General features: G+C 42.9%; 2 long non-coding RNA genes across 7 annotated transcripts in view; one reads left to right on the top strand and one right to left on the bottom strand.

Moving 5' to 3' along the window:
• LOC118256494 (uncharacterized) overlaps positions 1–25,250 on the bottom strand; it is a 37,394-nt gene that overhangs the window by 11,026 nt on the left and 1,118 nt on the right. For 2 of the 5 annotated variants that reach the window (XR_004781248.2, XR_004781250.2), the window contains exons 2-7: positions 24,935–25,104; positions 19,171–19,232; positions 18,943–19,046; positions 5,736–5,846; positions 3,837–3,889; positions 2,922–3,001 (exon numbers count right to left, since the gene is read on the bottom strand). This is a non-coding gene — a long non-coding RNA (uncharacterized LOC118256494). Of the gene's footprint in view, positions 1–2,521; positions 3,002–3,836; positions 3,890–5,735; positions 5,847–14,505; positions 14,560–18,942; positions 19,047–19,170; positions 19,233–24,934; positions 25,105–25,250 lie in introns of those variants that run through there. The other 3 variants (XR_004781249.2, XR_004781247.2, XR_007708889.1) reach the window with 3 other exon arrangements.
• On the top strand, positions 8,971–18,927 carry LOC118256493 (uncharacterized). 2 transcript variants are annotated; one of them, XR_004781245.2, is made up of 6 exons: positions 8,971–10,065; positions 10,302–10,408; positions 12,578–13,014; positions 13,956–14,165; positions 15,919–16,074; positions 16,856–18,927. It is a non-coding gene; the product is annotated as an uncharacterized LOC118256493 (long non-coding RNA). The 2 variants fall into 2 exon arrangements; XR_004781246.2 differs by lacking the exons at positions 8,971–10,065; positions 10,302–10,408 and adding an exon at positions 10,417–10,689 and having other exon boundaries at positions 16,856–18,926.

Below are 25,250 nucleotides of genomic sequence, written 5' to 3'. Positions count from 1 at the left end.
TTCTTTTGTGGAAAGGATTAAGCCTGTCAGCGTAATGCTCTCTTCATCCAGGTAACAGCCTGTGTATGCTTCTCTTCCATGCTGAAAGACCATCTAGCTCTGTCCTTGAAAATTCTGCCCCTCCAGCACCAGAAGAGGCACACCGTTCACTTTGTTCACTGAAGGCAGTACCAAGCACTGCTGCAGAAACATGCTTGCACAGATGGAAGCATGAGTGCAGTCCTGGCTTAATGACAAGCTAAATAATCCCCTCCTGGCAGTCAGTGGCCTTCTGCTACCCAGACAAATGTCAGGTTTCTATCAACCAGAAAAACTTGCTGCCTACAAGGATTGTCATCAGCTCAACTCGGGGCTCTGCAGTTGAGAGGTGAATAGGAAATGGTCTAGGAAAAACTAGACCATTTTTCAGATTTCAAGCTATCGAATAGATGGGCTCAGATTTTATTTCTACTTCCTGCATGTGCAACTCCATCTCAGCCTATGCTAAACTGGTAGAGCAGCACCAGCGTAACACCAAGGAGACTGACTCAGCGTGCAAAAAACTGTCTATGCCAACATACTGTTGCAAATGCAGCTTCTCTTCTTTTCCAAGGACTGTGTTCAATCCTGATCCAAGGATTCCCTTAGAGCAATTAAAAAAAGAAAAAAATAAAAGGAGCAGCCTCTAAACCAAGAAATAATGCAGGTAAAGTAATGCATTTTTTTTACTTGCTTAGTAGTTTATTCAGACGGGACTGAACTGCTAACTTTAGTCAGTTAAGACAGATTTATGTTGGAGGCTACAGTGCACCACTTCAGCGAGACTCCTCTTCAAGAGCCTCTCTCACATATTCTGCACAATAATATTGATTTTAGCTGATGGCAGTGAGAGGCAGAAAAGAGGGTCTTCTTTCATGTCTACCTCCAGCTTCCACGGGGTAAGCAATCGTCAATGCCTTTGTATTTAAACTGCCATCAATGCTTTTGTACTGAGCAGCAGCTCTGTCTCCCTAGTTTATCTTCAACCCTTCCCAATGCTGGCTAATGCTGTTACCCTGATTTTACCAGTACAGCACTGAAAGAGGGAAGGATGCTGTTCAGTTACCAAAACTTTGGTATCTAGCATTTTAAATTGCCCTTGGGTATCTGGGACATCCTCAAGGGGCAAAAAGATATGACACAGGGCTTAGAGGAGACCCGTGCCCTGCTGGAGTGGCGGCTGCTGATACCCAAACACACCTAAAATGCACTATGTTTAGGCAACTGAAACCTCTCTAAGAGACTTGCCTAGGGTTACACAGGAAGGACATGGCAGAGAATTACATCCCAGCCTCTCGAGATGCAGGCCAGCATCCTAAGGACTTGGTACACCTTCCTGAAGCTGGTGTCATGGTACTTACACTACCTGTCACGACTGGTGGAAGCAGTACAAGAAAGATCTAAAGAAGCCTGTCAGCATGTTGGTCTGAAAAATCACATGTGAAGAGAGCAAATACATTACAAGAAAAGTCCTGCATTATTATTTCTGTGGCATCCAAACCGACTGCCAACTGATACAAGTATGGATGAATTCAATTCAGTCCTTTCAGACATCCTTTTTTGCTGTTATTATGCATCATGCTGCCACTTCACCCTCTCTTGATTGCTGACAGCCATGCAAGAATTTTCACATAAGCCTAAATGAGGCTATTATGTGCTGCCTGTCCTCTGTAACATGCTTCTGTCTCTAGGGGATGGTGCACCCAGCAAATAAAAGAAAAGTGCTGTTATCATCCTACAGGCTTGCTGGTGGATAGCACATCTTGTCATTGGTAGCTATTTGTATGATGGTAACCCCAAAGGAAATGTTAAATAACACCATAAGCCAGAATCACGAAGTGACATTTACCTGAACTGCTTCAAGTGCCTTCTACAGACGAATATTCAGGGTTCACACCATGCATGTGTAAGCATGTTCCCCTGGGCCATGAACAACCGGGCTCACCTCATACCTTGTTGTGTTTTGTTTGTTTGTCTCCCTGTTTTCCAGTCGCGAAATGTGAATGAGTTTATAAAACAGGAGGTTTTCTCTCCCCAGCCCTGGTAACTCCTGTCAGTTTTGCACACTTTGCACAGTGTATGCCCACATTTCAGCCACCGCATTGTTCCAAATGAATTCTAACAGTCTGGTGGGTGTCTAGCACTGTAGAGCAATCCTCAGGCAAAGCCACACGGTGCCTTCAGCACAAGCTGTGGCAGGCTGAACAGAAATCTTTATTCAGCAATGACAGAACTCGGGTCATCACTTCACAGACCACCTTGGGAGTTTCAAGGGAATGTTAGTCTGAGAGGTGCTCCCAGTGCCATGACTAGAGATTGGATATCAAATAATCTTCTCATGTTGTGACAGAAACCCAAAGAATTAGGAAATACATGACCAATACCTGACCTTTAACTAGACAAACTGGCACCATTATTTTTGAGGCTCCATTGTCTCCAGCAACCATTTTTTTTTTCCCCAGGATCAACCATGGAAACAGAGATGCAAAGGGGAAGAGGAAGGTAAGTTTCCACCTAATATATATTGAACTTGAAGGGCAGTGAACAGCAAACAAAACTGCTGTGAAAAGGCAGTTAGTCATGCTGTTTGAATTCCAACACTATTACTGAATGCATGTCTTCCACGTTCAGATGACAGAGATATGCATCCTGGGCAGTGAGTGATCTTGTCCACGAGAAAAAAAGAGAGGTAGTGGGTACAAATGTCTACTTTTAACACTACTGCACCCCCCTCTGAGAACTTTCCCTTTGCAAAGATAGACAAATGTCCACAAGCACCAGTATGCCAGTGTCATGGCCATGGGGCTAGGAAGCTAAACCGGAGAGTATCTTAAGCAGTGATTAGCCTTTCTGCACAACTGTAGCTCTTTTATCATTATGCCCGTCTTTCTTATTTTAGATACCAGAGCTTGAATCCAGCATAATCCCTCCAGGGTTGGTGAACAGTAAGAAGTCATCAGAGCTGCCGCTTGACTCCACTGACCTGGAGGAGAAGAACAGAATTGGACATAACAAGGCACTGTTTACTCCTGCCAAACTGAGCTAAATAAATTGATGGCAGTTATGACTCAGCATGCCTTTGGTGTAGATATAGCTGCAGAGTTAGAGTTTCTACAGCAACCCATTTCCTCATGCATATAATGTTCTCTCTTACACATGCTCCCAAATCTGACTTTTAATCAGACACTATAGTTAATATAATGCAAATGGAGTACACCTTAAGCTTTGTAATAAATCTCACTTGCTCTTTACTATTCCTTAGTCAGGCAAAAATCCTACTAACTGAACACTTATCCAATTAGGACTAGAAAGGAAAATGGAAGGAGACTGTTGTAGCTGTCTAATATTAGCAGCATATATCATCAATTTGCACATATGTTTTTGTCACAACATAATGAAGGTATCTATTGTAACAGCCATGGAAGCGGAGCATTCTGCTCTTTGCAAGAACCTAAAATCTGCATTTCCTAACTTCTATAATAATTATACAGTATTTATCACTCCTTCAGACTATTCCATCCTTAAATTTCAAATTATGGATGGAGGTTAAAGTGGGCCAGACACAGCCCCTGACCTTATTCTTAAAGTCAACAGCCACAAGATTACTAATATATATATTTTTTCCATTGTTACTGAGACTAGTGTGTTTCCTGCTGCAAGAGAGCACAAAGGCATATTTGGGTTTCATCAAGGAAAAGGTTTTGAAGGCCAACAACTGGAGGATCTCTGTAATTCAGATGTGAGCCTTAGTCCCATCCAGAAACCCCAATTCACATGGTGATACATTGAATCCCATGGAACTCAATTATGATACTTACCTTTACAAGATACAAGATTTTGGTTTTGGTCTGTGCACCTTTAACATCTGCAACTGCAGCATGGAAAAGAGGAAAGAGAAGGAAGCAAAAAATGTCCTTTCAATTAGCTTCCTGTTTACGAGCAGCATTTGTTTCTTTCAGTGCAGGGAAGCTTTAATTTCTACAATCACAGTAGCATTTTTTTAAACAGATTCAGTTCTGTCATACCTTTTCCTCTGCCTGCAAACTGCTGTGATTCCTGCACGCCAAAGAACTGAGGGGCATCTCAGCCTATCCCATTTTATTTAGACAACATACTGACTCCAGCATTCTGTTGAGTGTGACTGAGCATGAACGCTTTGAGACCCCCTACATACATTGCCTGGAAACAGTTGTTTCTAAGCCACACATATTCTGGCAATTCAGAGGAATGTCCAGAAGTTTCACAGCTGCGTTTCTGAGGCAGGTGGAAATTGTACAATAAGGTGAGGAAAATACTCTGAGGTTGTCCTGTTCTGCAGAATTAAACAGTGGCAATTACAGACACTGAGAACCTTGGCATGTCTGGGCAGGGAAGATAAGCACCAGGAAAAAAAAGAGCAGCCATGTTCACTTGAGTAAAGACACTGAAAGCTAGTGACTTGCTTGTTAATTATTAACAGGGCAATGGGCCTGACTGATTGCTTTCCAAATCAATGCCAGAAAAGCTAGTAAATGGAGAAAGCCCTGAAAGCTGAGTCTTAGCTGCTAACTCCAGGGACTGGAAAGAGAACACCTTAGAAATTCAAGACCTGGACTTCCCAATTCTAAAAACAGCACAGAGAGGTGGAGAGGTTCTGAGCATGGGAATACAAGCTTTCACTATTCATTAACATTTAACAGCTGAAACAAAGCTGCTTGGTTCACTTCTCTTAAGCGGGACCACATTGTCAGCATAAAGGTGCAGTTCCAGCCCAGATTCTCTTCACTTAAATCCAGGCTGGATAACTCAGATGATTTCCTGCTGAGAAGAAAGAAAATGTTGAACAAGATACTCAAGCTTTTGGGGACCATCATAATGGAAAAAGTTTGTTTTGGGAACCTCATCGCTTGAACCCCTTACTTCCAGATGGAACTTCCGCTGGATGGGGCCCAACAGGACGAGGAAATGTAACTGAAGGAAGAGGAGCTGAGAAGCACCATACGAAAGGTGCAGAAGTGCAAAGAATGTGTCAAGGAACAGAGAAGACAGCCACTCTCACCCAGGAGACTGACCTCACCATCCAGCTGCAGGCTGAGAGTTACCAATAGGGGATGGTTAAAGGCTTAGAATTCAGTTAGGCAAGGAATCAGCTTCTCAAATGACTCAGTAAGAGGCTCATTTTCAGAATACGGAATGGAAAAAAAAAAAAGAGCATATGGGAATGATGTGTGAGGTTTGCAGACACCCAGTCTGTATCTTAAATACAGTTAAGTCCTTAGAATACAGAGAAGACCAGGAGGCCTCGTGGATAAAGCAAAGGAATGGTTTTCACAAGTCCTGAGTTCTCTTCCTGGACAACCACTGATGCTCAGCGTTGTCTATGGCAAATAAGGGTGTCACCGTTTTAAAATATCAACTCTTATTTAAGAAACCATCTGTATACAAATGAACAAACCCCATTTTTATTGCCTAAACATTAAGAGACTGTGTGGTCTGAGTCACGGAGATTCAGATCATTTATGACTAGTTATGTTAAAGAAATCTTCAATAAACTCTGCCAACGAGGCAAAACTTGCATTTCTTGCAAATACAGGCTTGCTGCTGCAACTCCTGCCACAGACAGCAAGATGTTTTCATGGGATGCATTCTGGATTCCCATCCCTTCATAAAGAATGAGAGAACTTCTTGGGTGCTGAGGAGTGCCTGCCCCAAATGACAAAAATCAAAGACCGACCTACCGAGCCAAATCCCAGCTATGACAGAGCTGTCAGGAGTAGTAGCACACAGATGCTAGAAGATGAGCTCAGTGACTTGAAATGTGACTTCAAAGGGCTGGAGACCACCTTGGCCTAAAACCAAGAAGGAAATGCATGTATGAAGCACGACAGTTTGTTATTATTATTTTTTTCTTCCCCCCTTTCTCATTGTCCAAAGAAATGACCCCTGACAACCATTACAGCTCCACCAGCGGGAACACCCTCTGGGATGCTCAGATTCACTCAGCTATCTCCCCACAATTTTTGATACTGTCTTCCGGTATCTCAGTCTCGAGACAGGTTTAATTCTACACTTCACATTTTTACCACCACAGTAGTAGTAATTTCATAGTAATTTCTAGGGATCCCTCTACATAAAGACAGCAGCATCTCCTCTACATTCTTTACTAATTACACCCACTTTTACATGGCAGTGCTGATAAGACTCTGCTTACAAAATGCCCCTCCTCCTCCACAGCCAGTAACTCCTCTCCATCTTGCCTTAGGGAATACTTCTGCCTCTTCTGCACCTGAATAGGTTTTCATTTAATGTAACTGGAGAAGTTTTAAATCTGTACTATAGCAACCATGTGGCTGTCTGCTGCTTCTTCTGAAGTCAGTGTTAACATCCACAGGATGTTAAACTCACAGATGTCTCATATGTTTCAGAATTTATTAACTGAATCTCAAATTCTTCAGAAAGAAATACAGGTTTCCAGTGACATTTTGTCCTGATGCTGCAAATAGTTTGTGAGATCCATGAAATCTGTGTGATGTTCCCTTCCCTGCCTGCAGGCATTAGACCACAGAGTTTGAACTCTGGCTTCACATCTCTGCTCAGAATGACTCAGTCACTAAACTCCAAAAGAAAGAGAGCGCTTTGGAGGAAGTTCATCGGCAGAAATAACCGGGAGAGAGTAAAGAAAAATGGAGCGCTCATTCTCCCCGTCTAGGGAAAAGAAAAAAATCATTGTCTGCTTGCTTAGAGACCACAGCTTGCTGCACAAACAGGAAGGCAACTGTGTTTTTCTAGGTATTAACTCATGGCAGCACAGCAAAGCGTTGCCAATTTGTGCCACTGCCCGAAAGAGCTTTGTGAATTGCTGAGAGTGAGCTAGATTCTTCTAAAATAGTCAGTGCTGGACCAAGTCCCTCAAGGCCTATTGAAAATGCATGTTCAAAGCTCATTCTGCTTTCAGGAAGCACCTCAGGTAAATCTACTTTTTTGTTTGTTTGTTTTCCAGTCCATTACCAGGACACTGTTAGTTTCACATCCAACTCTGTGCTCCGTAGACTTGGTGTTTCCCCACACCTGTAAAGCTGCTGGACCAGAAAGTCACTAGGAAAATCCATGGTCATACCCTGATCTCTTCAGTGTTAATGTAACAAGCAGAAATACAGTTCAGTTGTTCAGACAAGCCAAATCACAAATACAGGATTTTGTTCTTAAGTTTTTCTCTGACTCATTGTCTGATATTCATAATTCATCTTCCACAGTCACCCACATATAAAATGTGTATAATCACCAGGAAGTTATGAGGCTTAACTGATTCATGTTTATGTAAGGCCTTATGATCCTCAGATAAAAATCATTTTAGAAATGCAAAATATTGTCACAAATTAAACTTATTTTAGTGTCACTATTGACTACTTTAGTGACGGGTCTGCCAGTACTTCTCTGACAAGCCTCCCCTTAGAAATTAACTTTCCAGAATACAAATTTACAAATTATTATCCAAACCACTAATCTACCTAGTTAAAAAGCTAAATATCTACCGTAACATGTAAAATCATTAATACATACCGGCAAGACTTGCTGACATAAATCCTAACACAGAGCTCCACAGGGAGTACAAGATACTTGTGCTTCAGAGCAAGATCACTGGAATGCTTAAGTGTGGACAGAAAAAAAAAAGTGCTGGTGTTTGCCCTTCAGAGGTGCAAACAGACGATCCCACTTTCTGGGGTGCTTTTAAACCTATCCTGTTAAAATGGAGCCTATCACCCCGTAAACCCTTAAGCAATAGAACCAGCTGAGATACACTCTTTATTTTTCCTTAGGTAGATCTTGACCTCCCCTCCTCCATAGCAGCTCCTGCAAAGCACTCTTCCGCTCACCATGGAAGAAAAAGTGGTAAATAAAACCAATAAGGGGACCTCAGCCCCAAGTAAGCAAAGTGCTGACATTCTGAATTCAAATATTTCTTTCATCCAGTATATTTCAGTGCCCAAATACTCAACCGAAAACTCAGCAACAAAAAAAATGACCCACAAACCTACATTGCAGCAATTTCTATGAACAAGCCTCTATTTCCCACAAGTCACCAAATCAGCTTGATTATACTCCTGATGGCGAAATCCCAACACAATACAGGAAGCTAACCATACTGCAGACAACACCAGTTGTCTCCTGGAACACATGGCCAGGCCTTTCCCGTTTTCTTGGCTGAGTATTCCCAGCTGTAGATCTCTCCCAGGAAAAAAAAATCCTGTCGACCTGCCAGGCATATAGAGAGGAGAGTGAAGAAATTAAGACTCTTGTTTGCATTTGCACAAATTTCTCTTGCATCTCTTGCTTGTAGACACTGCTGTGCTTGTGGTGTGCTCTCCAGTCCTATATACTGAAGAGCTGAAAACTAAGTGTGCTGTAAGAACACAGGTAGCAGCGTCTTTTTATGGAAGAAAAAACTCCAAAGGGAAGTGATTAAATCTCTGAAAAGGCCTAAAGACATGAAACTACTAATTAAAAAACAAAATTCCCCATGAAAGATGGACAATATTGAACTCCAGCTTCAGCCTATGCAAACTTACTGTTACAAACTGCAAACACTACTTCTTTCACAGGAGCCTCTGAAGAAGGCAGTTGCTCTGCGGAGGTCTGCCCCACCAGTAGGAGTGCAGCAGGCTGGGGAAAATGGGCATTTCTCTGGGCTTCAGCCATCAACTCACTCCACCTACTTTTACAGTTTTATAGTGGTGGATGGATCTACTCTAATAAATCTTCAGCAAATTGCCAGGATGTGGATGTTAAATATATAATCAGATTCATTAACAATGGAAAAGCCTGAAGGTAATTTAGTCCCAAAAAGGTTATATTTTAATATAATGCTCTGAACACATTCTAATGACTAATATAGATTGATAGCATCAATAATAAGTAACATTTCCATTCCAATTCACTTTAGAAATGCTAGCTAATTCATTCTCAACCATATCAGGAGATAGGTCAGTGTTGTTAGACACCTTGCACAGACGGGAAAACGGAGGTAGAGGATCTTGTCCGGTGACAGAAGAAGCAGCAATGTTCATCAGAGGGCCTGCATTTGAGAATTCCTGTTCCCCCTCTGATTATACCTCACACTGCCACAGTTTCCAAAATGGGTATGCTTCTAAGTATGCATAGGCTCTTCGGCAGAGAATTTCTTCCACACTTTTCCACTAGGTGGAGGAGCAAGGAAAGGATCTGCCCCATGATCTCACCAACTGCTTGGAAGAGGCTGGTGTTGCAACAACTGCCCCAAGGTCAGACAGCTTCCCATACATCAGCATCTGAGCATCTTGCTTTCCTCAGACACAGACATGTTACTGGGACTTTCTAAAGATGACACTTCTTCAGCAGTTTCTCCAGGCCAGATCTTGCAGGGGAAGGTGATCTGAGATTTGTTAGAAGGTTCCCAATTCAGAAGCACACCGTAAAAATACAAGGCAGGACTGTTTGGTCTATTTTCTATTGTTTTGCAAGGTAAATACATGACCCACAGTCTGGAGAAAACTCTGCTTTAGCAGTAAGGCCTAGAAATGGTTAATCTTTCTGGAAGATACCACTCACTAACCTGCTAATGGAGTAATACCAAAGATGGGATTTGTCCCAAATAAAGAGCCTATTAAAACTAAATAAAAGGCTTCCAGAAGCCTTTCTTCCAAAGCATCCCCGAGAGCCTTACTGAGGCTCTAGGGCTGCCAGACCTCAGCTGACAACACATACTTGGCCCCTTCTCAGCTTTGACAGAATTGCAAGCAGGAAGCTGGGCTGCTGAAGTTGCTCCTTGAGCTGAGGAGGCAGTCCTGCTGAGCGAGGCCACAGCCTCTACCCCGTGCAGAAAGCACACAGATGCTGCGGCTGGGATGGCAGAGCTTGTGGAGAAACCCCTGAGTGAAGGCCAGGCTGGAGATGGACAAACAGGTCATAAAAGCAGAGATCAGTGTCCTCGGCGCTAGCAGTCTGCGGAAATCCAGGGGGAGAGGACACGAAGGAATTTCTCCAACCACCAGTGCAGCCAGCAGTGTGAGGCAGAATCCAGCTCTCTGCAGGGTGAGGAAACTGCCAGCAGAAAGCAGCCGTTTGCAGGCTAGCACTGAGCACTGCCCACCCTGGCTGATGGAGTAGGCATCCCCCTCACTAAAGATTAGGACAATTTGCACTCCCCCTGCCTATTAGTCATCCCTTTATAATTACAACCAACAGGAATAAACTGAGCTTGCAACGGAGGGAGGATATTTTGGCCCTTCAAGCCTTACTCAGCATCATATGACTGCCTTCTCTTACAGCTGAACTCAGACTCATGTTCACAAGCTGGAAGATAACCTGTCTGAAGCCAAAGCCCAGCTGGCTGAGGCGAAGAGCCAAGCTGAAATTAATGCCATCAGGCTCCAAGGTAAATTCCTTGACAGCTTTGTGCAATGTTACTTCCCTTGGGTCCTACTCTACCCCTGCATTTCTTGTAACTCTGGCAGCCCTGCTCTGCCTCCTTTAGCAAATCTGCCCAATCCTTCTACCTTCGCTTTTCTTTCTCTCAAGTCAGATTGAATTCATTCCTCTCCTGCTTCCCTATGAGCTTTTCCCTCAGCTGGAAACAGCCAGCTGGGCGAGGAACACAAGGAAGATCTGACCTAGATTAACCAGATTGTCCACATGAAGATCCCTCTCAACTCTCAGGTACAGTATAAAACTTCAAGGGACAGCTGGATGAAAAGTCAAAGGTTCTGGGGACCACCAACTGCCTGCACAGGATGCTGATACCGTGGGACGTGCAGTGCCTGCTCTTTTGCATGCTCCCCACCTCAGAGAAACAAATCTTTTGTTTCAGCTCTCGCAAAGGGAAACTTTCTCATCCAAATTAATCTCTGGGCTTGTCACCAGCTAATCTTGGTGGGGGTGTGTGGGGGCATGAGCCTTGTACGGATATGAAAATAAGACAGCCTCCTGTGAGTCAGCAGCAAAGAGCAGAACACACACCTCTTGATTCTCGGTCCAGTGTCTGTTCAGTGGATTGTACAGCAGCTTATTTGCATAGGTCACGCGTGTTTGGCTCAAAATGTATCAGTATTTCAAGTCTCTGCCTGACATGTCTGTCTTGGAAATTTTTCCTTATCTCCAAAGAATAATTCAAGTGCTGCACCTGCATATCAAAAGCTTGGCAAGAATTCTCTCTGTGTTCAGAACAATCACCAAATGGGTTTACTGTCATAATTCTTTTGAAATACTTGCAGAGAAAACAGTGATGATGACAAGCCAAGTTCTGTTTTCAGTTATATGAATTCAATTCAATTCACTGCAGTACAGTAAAAAAAAAAAAAAAAAAAAAAAAAAGCAGGTACGGAGAACAGACGCTTGGCTCCTGACCAGGAAGATATTTTGAAACCTGAAATGTTTCTAGCTGGTCCAGAACTGAGTTGTTCAAGTGTAACACTCCAGCTCAGGGCAGTGAGGTCAGTGCATTCATAATCCAACCAGTCAGATGCATAGGAATGGCTGCACTATCTCAAATCCTGCACGGCTGCTGCAGTAAGCCTGGCCAACTCCAAGTAGGACTTGGACCTGATGAAAGAACATTTGGAAGAGAAGGAGGAGGGCAAAGTGAACCGTGGTTCCTGGTCTCTAAACTCAATACTGAAATCACAATCTGGAAGGCTAAATGCAAGACAAGAGCCAAAGAGCTGGGAGAAACAAGGTGAGCACTCAGCTTTCAGGAAGAATGGGACAGGACTTAAGGTGGTTTATTATTTAGTTTAGCTGCTGCATCACAGCTTATAGACGTGATCTGTTAGAACTCAACTTGGTAAGAGAGAAAGGAAGTAGAATGCTCTGGCTAAGAGAAAAGAAAAAATAAATACTTGCAATAATAAACAGGGACTATTGAGACCTAACACTTGTATGCTAACAAAAGAAAACCAATGCCGAACCTTTCCAATAAACGATTGAAGTTGAATAGCCTTTCTTTACTCCAACAGCCCTAGAAAAGCCACTAGCATTTCCTAACAATAAAGAAAGCACCAAAGCAGATTAAATCCATTACAACCTGGACTTTGAGATCTGGTATTACAGGCTAGAAGTTCAGCCAATCTTTGTAACAGTCTCTCTAACAGACCTAACATAAAGATGCTTTCAGATAGTCCTAACTCCTGTTGCTATTAAGACACCTGGAGGGCTTCACTGTGAGCCTGAAACAAATTGAGACAAAATAAGCTCCTACATCTCTGCCTTAGTACACACTTCCACAGATATTCACGGGGAGGGAAGCTGCTTTGCTCTTAGACACTATCCCAGTCCTTGAGATATCTGAATGGAAAGTGGAAGAGTCTATCACTAGGTAACAATCCAGCAATAAAGAGATGAGCTGCAGCCTGATCTGTCTCATCCACCCATGGAAGGGAAGATCCAGCCACATCCCAGTAGCAGTTTTCATTCCCTTTTCTGAGACTGCTTCCAAGATTACTGGTGAAAACAGCAATAGCGCTCAAGGAGGTGACAGCTGCTGACTTCTACTACTCCTCACTCCATGAGCTACTTACTCACCAAGATATTTCTGCCCTCCTTCCCTCAGGACAATGTTGGCTGTGAGGCTTCAGGAAGCAGAGCAGACAGCTGAATCAGTCCAAGCCTGTGTTGGCAGCCCTGAGAAAACTAAGCAGAGGCTTCAGACAGAAGCGGAGAACCTCACTCAACCTGGAAAAGACAAGAAAGCCAGCCATTCAAGAATGCATCCAGCACGAGCCTGATGAGCAAGATCTGCTGCTGGAGTCTTTCTGTTAACTCACGGATCCCTTATTTCCTAGTATTTTAAGATCTCTCTATCAAATGTCACAGTAATCTGTATGGCCATGAGAAGCAAGGCTAAGATTTATCACCTCATGAATAAACCTAGACGAGAGCCGCAGCAAATTCCTAGGAGCACTCAGCATGCTTCTTGTAAACTCATTAACTGTCTTCCAGAAACAAGAGTGCAACTGAAGCAAAAGCCCTCCCTAACTGCAAGGCAAGGTATTCATCTTCTTTTTAAGGATAATGATACCCTGCTTTGAACTTTGCAGTGTTGCAGTACCAGTGGGTTGGCCACTGGTTATTAACTACCACACTCAAAGCAGATCTAAACAACATGTAGTTTAAACACCAGCAATGAATGCTCCTTCATTAAATTAGTATTTCTCCTCTTGCTAGTGCTAGTGTAAGAGCATGAATAGCAGTGCAACTGTGGGACATTTGAATAAAAATGTTACTTAAAATAGGCACAAAGGCTGCTCCAAATCCACTGAAGTCCTTGGGTTTCTGCCAATGACTGCAGTTGGCTTTAGAACAGGTCTCAAGAGCTGACAATCCCACATACCGCATTACAGTACTGGGCTGAAAATCTGTTTCACCATCACTTTCTTTAATGAAGCAGTCCTTTATTCTTTGGTTCCTGTGGTGTGCTTATCACCATGGTATCTGAACGCATGTGCAGATCATAAAGATATGTAGAATATTTGTGATTAAAAGCTCCTAGGAAAGAAAAATGTACCTTTATTCTCTCCCTTCATGACAAGCAGTTAAACATGGTCTAAAATAGTCCTGAATAACATCTTGTTTGTAACTGAATCGTCTTTGAAATAGAGTCACACTAATCAACCCAGGCAATTACTAACAGCACATCTGCACAAGGAATATCTGAAGTGGAAAACATTTGCTCCACAGCAGCATCATTATAACCACAGGAGCAAGGAAGACTATCACACTGATGGGAACTGGGTGATCTTGTTAAATTCCTAATGGTGAGGAAAGAAAGCCTTGTAAACATTTTAATCACCCATTCAGAGTGACCAAGAGAAACTCTGCCAGTCATTAGAGCGGCTGCCAATTTAACTGTGACTAGCTGGCAGGACACGCAGAGAAGTGAAGTGTAAAGAAAACTTGTGTCCAGTGAATGCTTGGCTTTATCTTTCCAGGCCAATGCCACTTGTGCTGCTGAGGACAAGAAGCAGAGAGCCTTTGATAAGATGCTGGCAGAATGGCAACAAAAAATATGAAGAGCTGCAGGTGGAAGTGAATATTTCGCAGAAGGAATGTACATTGACTGGAAATTCTGAGCTTAAGAGTGTCTGTGAAAAACCCTTGGAGCATCTGGAATCTGTGAAGAAAGAACATGGCCCTTCAAGGTAAGTACTGGCTTGACATTAAAAACCTTTGCAAATCATTGGCCATTCGATTCCTACTTAGTTATTCCTTAATCTCCTGTGGTATCTTCTAGCACCAATTCCAGTTTTCTTATTTCTAGCAGTGCTTTCATGCTCTTGGAACATATATTAGAAGTGCTGAAGTCACAAGTTACATTCTGCTCTTGGGACTGGGTCTGCTTTCACCCCGCCACCCAGTTCACCCAAGATACTAGCAGTCACCTGTGTACTGCCTCCAGGAACTGACTCTTGGGATAACCCTTGGAAAGATCCTTTCTGAACCCCCAAAGCAAGATCACGATAGCAGCTTGATTGTACTCACTGTTATACTAGGAGGTCATCACTCCAAGCTGGGCCATGTATCATCACTAGAGCGCTACGTAAGGCGATAATAAACAGGTTACATCATTAGACTTAAATACGACAGAAGCTGCAGTCCCAATTCCAGCTACCAGCATTCTCCCTAATTCTGAGCAATTTACTTAAAGGACTATTTACAATCACCACCTTTACTCTAAGAAGATGAAGCTCCCTTTAACCTCAGTGTGGAGAATTAGGCATCTCCAGAAATCAGTTCAAAGGAAGTCAGTTAAACTCCTGCACAGAGTCTCCCTCCTGGCATCACTTCTCCCCCACTTACTGTATAGGGAGGGCAGCTGCCTTTTTTCTTTTAACTTCTGTAAATTACAAAAATTGATCTCCTACAGGGGGCTGAAAGATGACACCGTAAATATTTAGAAGATGCTACAATCTGCTGCCCTTGCAGCCACCAGAAAACAGTGATGGATTCTCTGGCACAGACCCAGTGCTTTCTGGGCTATCTCCCCCAACCCTTTGCTCTGTCCTACATCACCTGGCAGAAAGCCGCACTCTGCTGTACAGAGATGATGCGGAGTCCCATTTCCATTTTGTATGAGCAACCATCCGAAAGGGGGAGAGGGGAAGGCTGGGTTAAAAACTGGAAGAAATTTCTCGTGATTTAATGGGCTTCATTCTTCCGCCTCCACAAATACATGCAGCTAGTGTGGCTCATTCAGAGATCCAGGATAATATTTAGCAATGAAAAAAAGGGCAGCTAATGTAAAGTGACTGGAACCATTTCATGCCATTTCCATTCAAAGAATCTGTCTGGTGCACTTGGTAAAGTTCACGGTCCTGAAATAAACCTATCATATGAAATATCTGTTTTCTTCCCTAGAGGAAATTAAGGTTCTAATCAATCAGCTGGGAAAGGGAGGGAACAGCATTCTTGAGCTGCAAAAGATAAGAGACTGGAGACTGAGAAGGATGAACTGCAGGTGGCACTGGAGGAGGCAGAGTCTTCCCTGTGGTACAGATGTGAGAGCTGCAGGCAGGTCCAATGCCTACTGCCCACCTTCCACCAGAAGGTGGTGTGTGTATAACCCTACAAAGGGTGTTTATTCATCCTTCTGTTGCATATTTCCTTACAGGCTGAATAAAGTAAACTGATTTGCATTCAGCTTGAACTGCTTCAGGTTAAAGCTGCCATTTGAAAGCTGTCACGATCTTATATTTAAAACGCGTTCATAAATGGCTTGGTTCAAAATTCTGGTACCACAGTTATAAACAGATTTGGAAAGCTACTGTGTTTTTGTTAGTTGGTGGGCAATAACGTGATACTAAGGCTGGATTAGACTCAACATAACAGAATGTTGCACCATATGCTTCACTGGACGCCGCAGAAAATCACCAGCATGCAATCCCGTCTCTGCAGGTGAGTCTGGAGACTGAAGTGACAGGGCATGCTGAAGCACTTAGGCTCAAGGAGATGGAAACTGACCAGAACAAAATGGAAATCCAAGTGGATCGTGCCAACAGGAATAACAGTGAGCTTGTCAAGATACTGAATAAACTGCAACAGCATCTCAAGGTAAACTGGAGGGGGTGCAAGCAGGTACCTGAATGGGAAAGCATGCCAGTTTTATTTTATAGCTTAAGCAACAAAGCAGTAGGTTTTGTACTCTTGTTTAGACAGACATCTTGAATATAAAATCTCAATTTGTTCAAAAGCCCTGGTTCTCCCAGTCATACCACTTCAACCTGCAGGAGTTCCGACAAACCTTACACAGGATAAGCATTACTGTCAGCTTTTGCCAAACTAGAAACCCAAAGATCTATCTGTATGTAATTAAAACCAGAAAAGTTGTGCTGTTAGGAGAAATGGATCCACTGCACTTGTTGTTTGAATGGTGTAGCCATGTAACAGACTGGAAACAAACCAAGAAGTAAAACTAAGGAGCTTCCTTTGGCTCTTCATTTCAAAAATAAAACCCAGTAAACTAGTAAAAAAAGCTAGACTCTTTGCTGGAATAAAGTAATATAATTGCTGCCAAAAATCCAGTTTTAGTAACTTAAAGAGTAACAAATTCTTTCTTTCTCCCTCTACTTACACTATGCATATACACACCCAAACCTAATCCGTCCTCAGTTACATCAGTGTCAGTCAGAAATACTTCTTTTAAAGTCAGCGTGGCTACAGTCATATGACAGGCGTATACAATACTAGGATCAAGCACTTTTTTTTTTTAAAGCACTTTTTTTTTTTTTTTAAATCTGGCATCACGTTAAGGAAGAGCTTTGCAGGGAGACCTCCTACATCTTTCAGCTTCCTCTCCATTCATTATTTACATTAATTTTTTATCTGCTTTCAGGACCTTTGGAAGCAAATGGATGAGGATATGGATAAAAGCAGATGAGCAAATGGATACAGCCAGAGCTGGAAGCAGTATGGACCAGCCAGGAGGGCAGTGAGGTTGAAAACCCTACCTTAAAAAGGACAATGTAAGATTCTGCCTCCAATGAAACTACAGTTTTGCTCGTTGTTTCCATGGTGCTGGGATTTCTTCTATGGAATGTAGCCCACAGCAAGATCCATTTTAGTGAAATTTTACAGATTGCAGTATGAAATGACATACCTGCCATCTTTTTTCTGTGCATAGATTTTAGAAGCCACTTCAACATTCACCATTACAGCCTGCAGTTCTTTTCCATAAAGGAAACATTGCTAATATTTGCAAGGAAGAAAGTATAACTTCTGGAATGGACTGATACCATGAAAAGTATTTCTCAGCTGCAATTATGGGACATCAGTTATGAAAATTGAGTCATAAATGCAATTTTTATTCAAATAGATTAGCAATGCAATCAATTCATTTACTTAAAACTGACTGATGATGAAAGGACACGTTTTTAGCAAGTGAACTGCTATCTCCATGCTGAATCTGGAGTTCAGAAGTTTTGTTATACGGAACCTACAGAGCTCAGAACCTGTGCAGCGTTCTGGAACACAATGGCACATTTACTTGACGTTGTTTTGCTAGACAGTGGTGTGTGTTGCTAGAATGCAGTTGTTCTATTACAGTCCTTGTAGTCCTCCTTCTTTAGAGTGGGGCTCATTTTTTTTTGTTATTATTTTTACAGCAACAACAGTCCTCCAATGATTCATATCAGTAAACAGTAAGCACTAAACAAGCTGTGGAGCTCATATTTTCCATGAGATAAAAAGACATACAGATCATAAATTCTGGAGCAGAAACTACATTCGTTTGTTGAGATTGCAATCAAACACAGTTTCAGTCAGGTCTAAAGCCAGCTGCTGCTACTGCAGCTTCACTTTGAAATAAATAATATTGGTATATATAATCAAATCCATGCACACAAATATCCAGTAAAACAGACTCAGGCTCAAGGACTTCATAAACAACAGAGTCTATCTCTGCCTCAAAGGTGCATCATTATTTTAGCTTTCATTTAACATGACAATAAATATGCAGATCCTAATGTTCCATAATGCAGATACAGTAGGGGTGAATCCCACTTGGCTTAACAGTGCAAAAGTTTAGAGAAAAACAAACTGCAGAAAACTTATCCACAAACCACTTTGGGAGCTGAGCAGTTAACATATTCTGGGTCTCCAGGACTTCTTCCTGCCCTCTAGAAATAGCCTGCTTGCTATTAAATGAAAGCTAGAATCTGACCTTCAGCACACTATTAATGAGCATGAGGAAGTCATCAGCAAGCGCTGAAAAGCTGATGAGAAAGCAAAGCAAACTGTGGCTGATGCAAGTCACCTCCCCACCCTTCTGCCCTTTATGTCGGTAGCTAGAAACCTTAAAGTATACATTCCATTATTTTTCTCCAGTGCTTATTTGTAAGCACACTGCTGATAATACATGTTAGCTGTTGCATTGCTCTTTATGATCCTAAAAAGCAGAATGCTTGTTAGCTCACTGATTGCAGTTTGGCAAAATTAATCCACAAAAAAAATCTACTTCCTCTGTGCCTCTCTCGTAATCTACATCACAGATGGCACCCTGAGGAATTCCTCCATTTCCTCTCCCGTTATCCCTTCTTTCACTTATTGCACAACTCCACTCATCACACCTCTCAGGCCTCCAACACAAGAGTAGGCAGGCTTCCCTTTCTAGCTAGTCAATGGCATTCATAACTGGCACAGAGGGGAGAAAACTTGCCAGCACTGAGCAGATTGCTCCGTTGGCACTGTACTGACAGCTGGCACTTCAAAAATATCATAACTAGCTATGGATTTAATGCACAGTTTCCTCCCAGAACGAGGATGAGCCTCCTGCCTTTCTCTGTGCTTTAAGCACATTCAGACAATATCTTTACTTTCCATCTATAGCAACTTTAAGCCACTTTCTTTCCACTGAAGGGTAGAAATCAAAGCTCGAAGTATTATTAGAACCAAAGCTATTGACTTAGTAGACAGGGATAATACCTTTGACTAGCCCAGTGAGCATGCTGTCACCTGGTTTAGAGTCGTCCAAGTCAGCTGGGATTACTTCCCTTGAGTTCAATGGATCCAGTCTTCAGAAAGGCAGCCTATGACACAGAAGAGTTAAAGATGAGGCAAAGTTTCTCAGAAGGCAACATACAGGTATTGCGTCTACATATCCTAGCTTTCAATGCTCTGTATAAATAGCTGTGCTGTCAATCTGTTCCATACCTTCCTCGTGGGCTTCCCCTATGGCAAAAGAGCCGTGTCAGGAGCAGGACCACAGCATGTACCTGAAAGAAATTAAGAACTATTAAATCGCAATAAAGGATCTGTAATTCAAGACTGAATAGGCTGAGCAGTTAGGCCTGAAAGGAAGAAAAGCAAACCATCACAAAACTCCAGGCTAAGAAAAACATGTACAAGTATATTAGACAGCTCATTCCAGCTGAGCAACTGTGAAGCTCTTTCCTGCACCTCAGCTTCCACATTCAGCACAAATATCTGAAAAGGAATGTTTCCATTTAACAATCAACACGTCCCAAAGGAAAACGGGAAAAGGAAAACCAGAGTAGGCAGAAAAGATGCATGTAGGACACTCTCAGTCCACTGGAGCACAAGAGAACTTCAGCACTTTACACCCTGTGCAGAACTCATCAATCACGAGCTCTACAGCGTTGGGATACAGCAGTAACAAGCTACTGGTATCAGCAGCTGATCTGTAGCCACGAAGGAGGATTTGCAAGGGGTACTGTCCACAGTGGTAGGACTTGCTGTTTATTTTTGAACTGCAACAAAATCCTAGAGCGTGAGCACCTCCAAACTCCTGGGGCAGACACCATCTTCCTACTGCATTTTCTGATTCTCATAATTCCATATCAACACTTCAGGTCCCTTCTGTGATTATTTATCCTACTGCTCCTTTTCAGATCAAAGAACTGGATATAGCGTTAGACTCCTCTGAATAGAAACACCATGTGGAGACTGAAAATTCTCCACAAGAGGCCTCTAAACGAGTTGACCTTCCACAAAAACATGACAACAAAACCAACTAGCACACGCAGGAATAGCTGGAGAAGCTGCAGAACTGAAAACTTCGAGAGTTAAACTGAGACAGTTGTATTTACCCCCTGCTCTAGCTCGCTGCTTCATCTCACAATCACATCTCATGCCCCATGGGCACTTCCTCTCCAGAGCGCCCACTGCAGGAAGCAGACGTTCAGTCCATTTTGATAGCTTCCCTATAGACGTAAGGGCCATTGTAGCCTCAAACGCCCCTGTTGAGACGGTCACCCAAACCACGCAGCGTTCTTTACAAAGAATTCCTCTCCCCTCCCTTCTTTGCAGCCACTTCCTGACCTCAAATACAGCCTCCAATAATTGTGTTCATACTTGTGTGTATAAATCACAGCTATTAACTACCATTCTTTAGGGCCACAACTGTACTCTTCACCCTGCTGTCGTACCGAAGGAACACAGCAGATGTATTCCAAGACAGTTTTTTCTCATGCAAACATTTATCTCATTAAATCACATCTCTGATACTGGCACAAGAGGTCAACCAAAGCCTGTCCACGTAGAGGAAGACCATACACAAATTGGATGACACAGAGGAGAGGGATGGGGTGGCTGAGTCAGCTCTAAGATTGCACACCAGGAATTGTGCCTCAGCAAGCAAAGGGCTCATTTCTGGGGAGATTATCCAAGTGCCTAAACCTTCATCCTCCATGTCAGTGGTTCAGGAATAGGCACCGGAGCTGGAGCTCATGTTTGAACCCACCTGTCATGAATTTATTAGAGCAGAAAAGGGCGTGGAACTGAGATGAAGAAAGCATAGGTGTGTTCTTGCAACTGATTCATGCAGTTCCCTATAAACAGACTTTGAAAATCTGCCACTTTTTATGCATGGAAATAAGCTCTGAAATGGCAAATGACTGGTACAGATGTATTTTCACTAACAGTAAAACAGAAAGGGGAAATGAGCAGCATCCTACTACTTGCAAAAGAGAAGATCATTAAGAGCTAAATCTTCACAAGGGTACCAAAATTGCATAGCAATGACCTCTCTTAGGAAAAAGTCCCCCTCATCTGGGGGGCACGGTTCTCCAGGACACTTCTCTATGCCCCAGCAGTCTAGCAGGGAAGGAAGGGACAAAGCCCCATGAAGCAAGTAGCACCTAACTCCTACTCCCTCTCCGCCTTCCTCCAGGGGAAAAAACAAGGGGTTGCACATCGTTGCTTAACAAATGGATTTATTTACACGGCGATGGGAACGTGCCTACACACTTGTTGTGGGTTAACCCTGGTAGGCAACCAAGCACCACAGAGTCGCTCACACTCCTTCCCACTCCACGTTCTCCCAGTGGGACAGGGGAAGAGGAAAGGAAAAACAAAAGCATGAACACCTGTGGATCGAGATAAAGCTTGTTTAATAAGCAAACGAGAAGTGGAAGAATAGAGAAAGAAAACAAAACAAGTGATGCAAAAGCAATCACTCACCACGTCCCACAGGCAGACCAAGGCACAGAAAGTTCCTGAGCAAAAGAAGGCTAATTTTCCTAAACCCACTCCTCCCCCTTTTTATTGCTGAGCATGACATGATATGGCACGGAACATCTCTTTGGTACCTACAGGTCCCATCCCCACCTCCTGAACATCCGCAGTCCATTCACTGCAGAAGAACAGAGTGAGAAACACAGAAGGCCTCGAACACTGTCCAGCAACAGCTAAAACATTAGTGTGTTATCAGCACTGTTCTGGTCACAAATCTAAAACACAGCATCATGAGAGCTGCTGTGAGGAAAATTCTCCATCCTGGCCAGACCCAGTACAATGCTATAGCATTTTACTTTCTTTATAGCAGCATTTTGAAAGGTAAATAAGATGCTGCTGCAATACATCTTCAATTTCTTTTCTTCCAGAGTACTGTGCACCTTGCCAAGGGCCACCCATCGAAAAACTGCTAGAGATTACAGCAACAGGTGTGAGATCATGAAGAAGTCTACACAAGAATCGGACTAGAAGAGACTGAAAAAGTGTACAACAACCTGCAGATAGAAGTTACCTGTGTGAGACCTGAGACTTCAAGTATACCTTGAATAACAGAAGACATCATCACTACTTGAGAAGTATCTGTAGTAACGCAGATTTTTGGATTTTAAGGCAACGATAGAAGGTGTGATCTGGAATGTCTCTTGCAAATAATTTGTCTCATTAATGGTCTTAATAAAGCTTATTGTATGGAAAAGAAAATGAAGTTGTTCACAGTGCTGTGAACACTATCACCTTGCTATTATTCACCAAGCCCTGCCTGGACAGCTAGAACAAATGCATTTAGGCACATAACCTTTGTGCAGCAGGCTAACAGCAGGGCAGGTGCCGCCAAGCATCACACACTTGACACTTTGCTGTAAAGGTGGTCACTTAGAGCCCAAGCCTCGGGGCAACCAGCCTGAGCACACAGGCTCCTACCTGCTTCATCGCAGATCTCCTCTGGCAGGGAGGAAAAAGCAGTCAGCATCGAGCTCGACATTGCCTAGAAAACCAGCATGCAAGAAGACTGCACAGTGAAAGGCTGATCAAGCTGCAAGCAGTGGAAGCAGCCTGTCCTCCTCCTCATTTTGTATTATGACCATTGCACAAACTCCACAAAGTTAAAACAGTTGTCAGTTGTATTAAATAGCAAAAACAGCAGGACAATTGGATACATTGACCTTCCATACTTAGAAATCCTGAATTTGCAGTTACTTAGATTATGCGTGACTTCATCTGATCTAAGACAAATGATCTCAGCAATTCAAGAATATTACTGATGAAAATTAAATTTTGTTAAGTTATTATCATCTAGATGGCAGTTCTAGAGATGCAAGGAATGCACTTAGGAAAAGTGACATTTCTTCTGTCCTCCTTTTAAGCACCAGGCATGATATGATACTCTGTGTTGGAAACTGCTGGGGTGGATAACGCACATCTAGAATGCCTCTCAAGGCAAGTGTTTTCATCCACAAATACCAGTTCGCGTATCTAACAGCCCGCTTGCAAAAGACCTCTTTTTGACTAGCTGCTACCAACCGCATGCACTTGCTGTTTAAAACATAAAAATAACAAAGAAACAGAAAGGATGTTACAGTTCAATTTTTTTTCAGGTATATCTTAAGGTCAGCTTGTATCTAAACCGCTTTCACTAAAATCGGTTCAGCCTAACCTGTGAGGCCTTAATCTCAAGAAACATTGGCATCCTTTCTGGATTACCACTGCTTAATTGCATCAGCAATACAGCAGGAACAAAGGTGGAACATTCCCTGGAAAGCTACGCTGGAGACAAGGCCTTAGCCTTTAATGCTTAAAAGCTCTGCAGAGTTCCTCATCTAGATACTTTCACTCCATCTGGTGCAAAACATAAAACCATGCTTAAATGCAATTTCATTCCTGTTACGTAATTTTACTTGGCCTAGTTGAGTATCTTTAATCTGTGCAGTTGATCTAGTTTTATTGTTAAGCCAATAAGGGCTGCAATGGTTACGTATCTTGGGTTTACAGAACCACAGTAACTAGCTTAGGGGACCATCAAATCTAGCCTCCTTCCTCGGTGCAAGATCTTATATTGGGCTTTAGCCACTATGACACATATTTGTCTGATCTGTTCTTAAAAGCCTCTAAGAAGAGCCCACGTCTTGCCAAGGCAGTCCAACATAGCGCATGACTAGTTCAAAGGAATCACCGAAACATTTTTTTACTGTAACCCAGATCTGCCTTCCTGTTATTTTAGCTTATGGCTTCTCACCCTACCCCCAGTGGACATAAGAGAACAAATCGTTCCTTTCCTCATGGCAACAGCCTTTTATCTATTTGAAGACTTACCACGTTGTTCCGCAGTTTTCTGTTCTCTGAACAGGCTCTATAAAAGTCATGCGTTCGAAAACTCAATCATTATTGCCATTTTTTCCTCCAAGTGATCCCAATTTCCTCTCCTGTGGAGCCCAGTGCTAGACATATGTTTCTAACGCAGGTCAGCAGAGCAGGATGGATTCCTGCGTGCATCTTACTGGTAGTTTTCATACTTATAGGGACCTGCACGGTGTTCAAACCTTCTCCAGCAGAAGGAAACTGATACCTATTTAGCTCACAACCTACAGCAGCCCCTCCATCCTTCCTTACAGCACAGCCAGCTGCCCAGTTCTCCTCATCTCATAACCGTGAAGTTATGTTGAAGTACACAGCAGCACACCTGTTAATAACTGCATCCCTTTTTTTTTGTAGACTTCCCATCTTGCATTCTAGTTGTTTGATACAACTTCAGACTCGATCCCATCTTCAAATACAGCAATTACAGCGCCTATTTCGTTGCAGATGAGTAATGGACCCAGGGTAGCTCCCCGTACAAGCACTGGCATCAGGTACATTTTCCCTCAACCAGTTTTGCAACTCCCTTAGAGGAGTATCACCTAAACTGGTTCTCCAGTTTATTATTAGAACATCCTGCAGGCCAGTGTCATAGGTCCTACTTAAAAAAAAAAAAAAAAAAAAAAAAGATATATGACATGCACTGCCTCATCCCTATCTGCAAGCCCAGTTACGCTGCCAGAAGAGGACATGAGAGTGACTCAATTCATTCACCATAAAGCCATGCGGGCTAGCATTCACCTTCTTACAAACTCTTTATTTCCCTCAGAGATCAGAAAAAACATTGTCAGACCCACTTCAGTAATTTATAAGAAACGAGTTTTCATTTCTAACCAGTCCAATCCTATAAACCTGGAGGGGAGGGATTATTTGTTTAATGAAATAGCTAGCTTGACCAGGTGTCAGAACTCCCCTGACACACGCTGAGCGCAAGCATCAGCCAACAATAATTTCAGACGAATTGGACCATCCAAAGTACTTAGGCATTTTCACCCATAAATCTCCACCTTGCTGGCTTGTCCCGTTGCAGTGACCATTAGAATAATGCTTGTTGTGATCATGAATGTGTGCTACTTTAATGCTGGCCACCTACCTGGGATGCTAGCATTCTGGATAGCTGAGTGTCCAGGAAAGTATCAATCATAAAACGGCCTCAGGTTGTGCCAGGGGAGGTTCAGGTTGGAAATGAGGAGACATTTCTTCTCAGAAAGAGCAGTCAGGCCTTGGGACGGGTTGCCCAGGGAGGTGGTGGAGTCACCGTCCCTGGGGGTGTTTAAGGAAAGGTTGGACGTGGTGCTTGGGGACATGGTTAGTGGGTGACATTGGTGGTAGGGGGATGGTTGGACCAGATGATCTTGAAAGTCTTTTCCAACCTTAATAATTCTCTGATTCTATGATAATTAAACTCA

Source organism: Cygnus atratus, chromosome 15 (genome assembly GCF_013377495.2).
Source record: "Cygnus atratus isolate AKBS03 ecotype Queensland, Australia chromosome 15, CAtr_DNAZoo_HiC_assembly, whole genome shotgun sequence".
Taxonomy (NCBI): Eukaryota; Metazoa; Chordata; class Aves; order Anseriformes; family Anatidae; genus Cygnus; species Cygnus atratus.
Note: the sequence above shows the minus strand (reverse complement) of the source record. Positions and strands in the feature narration are given on the sequence as shown.